Here is a 6,631-nt window from a genome sequence, read left to right on the forward strand (position 1 = left end):
AGGAGAACCATGTGAGCCAGACTGTAGCAGAGGTAAAAAGCTGTCTGTGGAAGGTCTTGCAAATGCTGTTTCAGTGATGCTTTGTTATGAATTTTAATGCAGTATTTTTTCTTATTTTTCCTAAACGAATGCAACATAATTATTCAGAAACTCTATAGGGAGCTCTTGTGTGGAAACTGTTTTGCAGGATAAGTCAGTGAGTGACATAGGCCCACGTTGCAAGGAGCAGAAACCAACCCAAGCTGGCTCCTTTCCCTGCCTAGCTTGGCATGATGAAGTATTGGCTACAGAAAGGAGTGTGTGTGTGTGTGTGTGTGTGTGTGTGTGTGTGTGTCAGTGTGTGTGTATGTGCACATTTCTATTCAATGGAAAATATAGCTAAAATAGCTAGCAAGTCTTACCTTGTGACTTGTATACACCTGAGAGTCGGAAGGTGGACAGGAACAACAACTAAGTAGTATACAGTATGGTGCAAGATACGATACAACTTAACTTAACTTCTCAATAAGCGTCCTGAAAGCAAACTCTGACTCAGATGTCCACTCTGCATCAAAGGGGGCTCGAGGATGATCACAGTTCTTGGGCCAGTCTCTTTTGTAGGCTTTACCTCTCTTCTTGGCCGGACCCAACAGTGAGAGAGTTGAGGGACTTGGCGATTTTAGAATAGCCCTCCACAAAACGCCAGTTTTTGAGAGCAGAGACTTTATCTGGGTCAGTGTGGACCCCTTGGGCATCCACCACGTGACCAAGGTATTTTACAGATGACCTGAAGAACTGGCACTTCTCAGGGGACAGTCTTAAGCCATACTCCTTGAGATGGTGTAATACCTTCATGAGCCTATTCTCATGCTCTTCAAGGGGTTGAGGTTGTCTTAAAATACGAGAACCTCACTCAGATGCAGGTCTCCAACACCCTTTTCCATGAGGCGTTGGAAAGTGCTGGGAGCATTGATCACACCTTGTGGCATAAGGTTAAATTCCTAGAAGCCCAAGGGACATGTAAACGCCGTCTTTGGCTTGTCCTCCTCTGCCATCTCCACCTGATAATAACCAGACCTGAGGTCCATCACTGAGAACCACCTTGCTCTACTCAGGGCTGAGAATGTCTCCTCAATATTGGGAAGGGCGTATGCATCCTTTATAGTGCGGGTGTTCAGCTTCCTATAATAGATATACAACCTAATCTTCCCATTTTCTTCCTCACCAACACCACTGGTAAGGTGGAGGGACTCTCGGACTTGCGTATTATTCCAGCCTCAAGGACCTCCCTGAGGTGCTGTTTTACAGCCTCCCTATTACTGGGGTGTATCGGCCTTGGGTGCTTTTTGAAGGGCGTCTGGTCTTGCAAACAGATATGGTGTTTCACAGCGGTTGTGTGACCCAAGGAGAGCTCGTCAACAATGAAGACCTCTGGGATTGAATTTAGCTGGTCTGTAATACGTTGTTTCCAGTCCTCAGGCATAGGTGAGTCATCAAGATTGAATGCAAGCCTAGCAGATGATGGATAGGCTGAATGGGGAAGGATGCCAGGTATTTGGAATGGAAAGTTTCCGAAATGGTGGTGACCTGAGATCCGGTATCAAGGATAGACTGACATCTTGTGTCCCCTATGGAGACTGTAGAGACACAGCGAGGGCCCACCAGCCCAGGAGGTAGGGTGTGGGGAAGCCCATCACTACTTTCGGGGGTTTTAACTCATGTTTCCTCTTCCACGTTGTGGGTCATTGCTGTGGGACTAATCTGATTGACGTCCTCAGCTCCTGGTCGTCCCGCTGCAGGAGCCTCTACAAGTTTAAAGATGCTTCGGGGGCTCCCTGTCGTGCTTAGAATCTGTTAAGTTTGTCTCGGAGTTCTGCATTCTTTTTCCGTACAAGGCCAGGATTAGGTTCATTGGTGCAATTTGCGGCAATGTGGCCATCTTCTCCGCACTTAAAGCAGAACCATGGTCTTGGTTGAGTGGGAGTTTGGGATGTTGAAGGATTTCTGACACGGGCTGCAGGGGGTTTCCTTCCTTGTTGAACTGCTTGGGGGCTCTTCACGCTTGAATTCTTTTTCTTCTTTGTGTTTTAGCTGTGCGACTTGCTTCTGAAGTTCGGCGACTTCCCTTTCAAGTTTGGAACTTGCATCAGGCTTTTTGGGAAGTGTAACAATAGGTTTCTCATCAAATACTGGCAGGCTCAAGACTGAATGAACATGTGCTGCAGCCTTTGTGCCTCCTAGATGTTTTATCATCCTGTCCATCTTGGCAGACCGCCGGTCCTCTTCTGTTCTCAATAGCAATAGTAATTCTGGGAAAGATGGGGGACTAGTTTTCCTGTGCTCAAGCTGAAGGCCAATGATCAAACTCTGGTCCCAACATCCTCGACAGAATTGCCTGAGTAAATGCTTATCCGATTCTGCAGGCGAAACTCCCCCTCTAGAGATGGCTTTGGTAAGAAGCCATCTCGCGAAGAGGCGGTTCAGGTAGACAGAGGGCTTCTCCCCAGAATTCTGGTTTGAACCCAAGAATGTCGCAAATAGCTCTTCTCCATCCTTTACCACTCCAAATGCAGATTCAAGCTGAGTGAGGTAAGCCTCGGGGAGTGCATTTGTTCCAAGTGGCTTGACAATGTCAGCAGCTGGGCTAAGCTGGCTCTCCAAGATCCTTCTTACCTTTTTGGGAGTCAGATAATGAAGTATCATTGAGGAGAAGGTCTACCTGGGTGCACCAGGCTTCATAGTCAACCTCACTGTTTGGCTTTGGAAGTCGCCCTGAGAAGGTCCTGACTCTGCTCTGACTGAAGCTAGACGGTGTTGCATCACTACGAATGAAATGTTCAACGATAACTTTCTGGACCCACTCCCCAAATAGAAGTGGGGGACTTGTGGGGGAGCTGAGGGGGGAAGCATTAGAGCTGGATGAGCTAGGCTTGGCTCAGCATTGTCAGGCTGACCTTCATCAGTTGCTCTGTTGTCACTACTAGGTGTGGGTCTTGAAATGGCCCGCTCTGATGAGTACTCTACAAGGCTTCTGGCTCTTGGGTGATCTGGCACTTCTTAATGTCCCCATTAACCTTAAATACGTCAGTTATCTCTTTATCAGTGTACTGTTCATGTATGCCTGTAACATAAAGGCAACTAGGTCCATGTACGTCAAACTGGTTGCAAAGATCCATTTTATCATTTACTTAAGTTTAATAAGCTTTATGGTGTATCTCAACAATAACAATACGATAACTCAACTCTAAAGTCTGTACGAGTGTAATCCTTCACTTTAAGTGTTTTTTTTTTCTGGACTCTATTTGGGGTAGAACCTAGCTTAATTGCAGCAGTCTCCTGGCTGGCTCGCCACTTTGTAACCCCTACTTGCACCTGTCACTTTAAGACAGTGCTAAATATCAAATAGGAAAATGAGGGTTGACTTTGATTCTAGATTCGATGAGGGGACTGCTGAGATTTACCTGCCTAATTGCTGAATTAGACCTGCAATATCTACCCCAAATAACACACACGACAACAGACCGACAATTTTAAAAGAGGTATATTGAACCTAGTAAAGATCCTTCACAACACAGTATCTCAAAAAGGTAAGTAAATTAAAGTGAATACTGCATTATAATACTACAGTACCTATATCATCAACTTTGATGTTCCACAGTGAATGTCCAAGGTGGGTATTGCAATGGGAAAGAGAGAGAAAGAGATGTGGACGTGGATTACCCCTTTTCCGAAGGTGAGTAGCAACTAGTATGGAGACGCAGATGGATGACAGCAGAAGATGGTAGAGGAACCGAGGACTGAGGACCCAATCGAAGGACTCGAAAAAACAGCCTACACAGCCAGGCAAGATAATTACTCATCTAGTCCACATAAGGTCCATCTGGATATACTTAAATAAAGTTACTGCTTTACAGTGCCCATTTTATTTTGTTTTGCATCAATTCTTAATAGCCATCATAACTCACAGTACATATAACACAAATTCACATAAACATTTCAAAATAAACTGTTTCCTTAATATACAGCTCATACTGTAACCTATTTACATTAATTTTACTGTTCACGACAGTGAAAAACACCACTCCTCCGATCTCAACACACTCATAAGCTTAGCTGCATGAAATCTCTGCTGGCCTAACACCACCGCAATACCTAATTAGCCTGCACCAAGCTGTTATCAAGCGTTTCACACACAGTAATAAATTGAATAACAACAACACAAGATTCATGAAGCACATAAACACAGGCTTCAGACATTAATGAATTACTCAAACCTACTTCAAGTTTATCCCGACTGGTTTTAGTGAGAGTACAAGGCTCATCTTTAAGTTTTTAGCAGCTTGTAACACTTTGCTAGCGAGTTAGCATGCTAATGTAGCATAGTGCAGTCATTCCCAAACTGTGGTCTGTGGAAAAGCAAAATAAATATTTTTAACCTTCATTTTACCAGGAAATTCCCATAAAAATTAAGAATATGTATATTGATACAAAATTAAATTTAAATTAAATAGTCAAGTAAATGTGTGTTTACTAAAATAGGCTAGTGGCGCTGGGCTGTGACGTTCAAGTCCAGTGCCGTTAGAGTCTAACGATTAGAACCACAACATGGATCGGTGGATGGCAACAGGTTCTCTGAAGAGAAAAGAGGCAGAGGTTAATTTTACCAACAATGAGGAGATTGACAGTGAGTCGGGCCAGATTCCTCATAGAGACACAAAGAAAAGGAGGGTGAAAAGAAAATACTATGAAAGCTACTTAGCATTGGGATTCAGCTACACTGGCCCCGAAGACGAGCCGTTTGCGTTTGTTCCTACGAGGCACTGGCTAACGAGAGCATGAAACCATCAAATCTTCGCCGGCATCTGGAAACCAAGCATGGGGAATTTAAGTCCAAGCAAGTCGAGTTTTTTCAAAAGCAAGCTCCAGGAAAGTAATGGAATCGACATCTACAGGTGGTGCTACTGCTAAAGCAGTGGAAGTCTCGTACCAGGTGTCCCGAATCATAGCGAAAAAAGGGATGCCACATACACTCGGGGAGGAGGTGGTGCTGCCAGCAATTAAAGAGACTGTGGGTATCATGCTGGGTGACAAAGCCCGAAAGCAAATGGACTTGATTCCATTATCAGACAACACTGTTCAGCGCAGAATCGAGGAGATGGCCAGCAATGTGAACGACCAGCTAATATCGCGGATTAAAGCCAGTCAATTTTTTGCTCTTCAGCTGGACGAAACCACTGACATAGCGAACCTCGCCAACCTGCTCGCCTACGTAAGGTATGAATACAATGGAGAAATAGAGGAGGACTTTCTGTTTTGTAAACCTTTGCAGACACACTTTTTGACGGTTTCATCACAGACATGGGATTGATTGGTCACGATGCGTGGGAATAAGCACAGACGGAGCAGCAGCCATGGTAGGCCAACACAGCGGCCTTGTTAAACGTGTGCAAGCAGTTGCTCCGCAAGCAAAATCTATCCACTGCAGCATCCACAGAGAGGCCCTCGCAGCCAAAAGAATGCCTCCTGATCTCAAAAAAAAAAATTCAAGACTGTTTTCAGTTTTATGTGACGAGATGAGCAGTGATCACCGACAATTGCTGCTCCATTTCGAGGTCCGGTGGCTGTCAAGAGGGAAGGTGCTTGCACGGCTTTACGAGTTGCGAGATGAGGTGAGACTCTTTCTACTTGACACCAAGTTCGACCTTTCTGGCCGATTCAATGATGCAGACCGGCTTGCCAAGTTGCCATATCTGTCTGACATTTTTGAGCACTTGAATGGACTAAATAGGAGTCTACAGGGGAAGTCGGTTACTCTTTTTCATACGGAAGCCAAAGTTGAAGCAGCAATCAAGAAGATGGGGATGTGGGCCAGGCGCGTGGAGGAGGCAAACTATGACTCATTTCCAAATGCAAGATGGTATCAGACAGCACCTGCACCTGCTGAAAACTCAGCTACGGATTTATTTCCCAACCAGATGTTGAACGAGATCTCAGATTGAGGCTGTCATCACTGGAACCTGACATCGAGAAATTAACGTCTGCAAAGCAACATCATCCATCTCATTAGGTGAGCATTTATTATTATTATTTTCTTTTTTATATAGGCCTATATTCATTTTATTTGGGTGAATTAATATTAACGAAATAAATGTGATAATAGCTTTCCCCTTGAACTAAGCCTTCTAGGCTTATAGGCCCACTGCGCCTACTTTGAACTTATTCTCTTTCTCTGTCTCCCTCTCCCTCTCTCTCTCTCGCTCTCAGCCAGACACAGCACAGTGATGCCATAACCGGAATATCAAATTGTGTTTTTCGGTGTGATTTGGTTCAAAAGTGAATGTTCTTATTACTGTAACGTTATAGATTTAATAATACTACATTGTTAAAGAAATAATTTGTTCAAATGAACCTGATTATACCATCGGGTGCTTGAGTAAATAAATAAATTAAATATGTGGCAGCCGTTGTGTGCAGTAAACTTTCTTTTAACATCCCTGTTCGGAAAGTCATATTTCCACCTGTGCCCTATTTTCGCCCTTTTGCGAGTATGTGTCGCTTAATATTCATTTCGATACTGATGCGATGAGCAGTTATAGTTTTAGTGCTAGTAGGCCTATTAGGAGGTGCGGATTAATACAGGTAGGACTGTGTG

The 6,631-nt window shown here is 44.2% G+C and overlaps 1 pseudogene; it reads left to right on the forward strand.

The window, feature by feature from the left end:
- The first annotated feature begins 4,584 nt into the window (after nucleotides 1-4,584).
- LOC127365802 (zinc finger BED domain-containing protein 5-like) lies at nucleotides 4,585-5,978 on the forward strand (annotated as a pseudogene).
- The last annotated feature ends 653 nt before the right edge of the window (nucleotides 5,979-6,631 follow it).

Source organism: Dicentrarchus labrax, unplaced genomic scaffold, assembly GCF_905237075.1.
Source record: "Dicentrarchus labrax unplaced genomic scaffold, dlabrax2021, whole genome shotgun sequence".
NCBI lineage: Eukaryota > Metazoa > Chordata > Actinopteri > Moronidae > Dicentrarchus > Dicentrarchus labrax.